This window comes from Hippocampus comes, unplaced genomic scaffold, assembly GCF_001891065.2.
Source record: "Hippocampus comes isolate QL1 unplaced genomic scaffold, H_comes_QL1_v1.1 scaffold23, whole genome shotgun sequence".
Taxonomy (NCBI): Eukaryota; Metazoa; Chordata; class Actinopteri; order Syngnathiformes; family Syngnathidae; genus Hippocampus; species Hippocampus comes.
In genome coordinates, this window is record NW_017806066.1 from 721,825 (window position 1) to 722,296 (window position 472).

At 50.2% G+C, this 472-nt stretch overlaps 1 protein-coding gene and 1 long non-coding RNA gene across 6 annotated transcripts in view; both read left to right on the forward strand.

The window, feature by feature from the left end:
• Positions 1 to 472, forward strand: part of LOC109530043 (serine/threonine-protein kinase N1-like) — a 22,541-nt gene that overhangs the window by 16,589 nt on the left and 5,480 nt on the right. The window lies entirely within an intron of this gene.
• LOC109530046 (uncharacterized) overlaps positions 348 to 472 on the forward strand; it is an 898-nt gene continuing 773 nt past the window's right edge. Inside the window, exon 1 of the long non-coding RNA XR_002170943.1 lies at positions 348 to 470. This is a non-coding gene — a long non-coding RNA (uncharacterized LOC109530046). The remainder of the gene's footprint in view (positions 471 to 472) is intronic.

Consider the following 472-nt stretch of genomic DNA (forward strand, 5'->3'; position numbering starts at 1 on the left):
CGCGGCATCACGCGGCACATGCCCACATACTTTCTGTTTTTCCATTTCATCGCTTTATATGTAGTTATGAAATTCGGGTTCCATCGGCACTTCCGGAAGGCAGCTGCGGTTAAACGAAGGACCCTCGCTTCTTGTGATATCAAGTGCGAATGCTTTCGGATGAACCGTTCAATGTTTCACCTTTGAATCGATCAATTTTCAAATGTTTTTCACGTTTCCGCCGGAACGCTAAAACTTTGGCGGCGTTGTGTTTGCAGAGAAATTTCTGTGGAAAAGCTAACTCTGGACACAGAATCTCCCCACAAAGCCCACATGGGAGACTTTTCCATCACGGTGAGTGAGTCCGGGTCAAAGAGGGAAGCGGCCCCTGTCTTCACATTATCCCGTTGCTGTTCTCCTCTCTCGGGTCCGAAACGTTTGGCGACAGAAGCTGAAGAGCCGTCACTGAGCCGGCTGGCGAGCACGGCAAGGT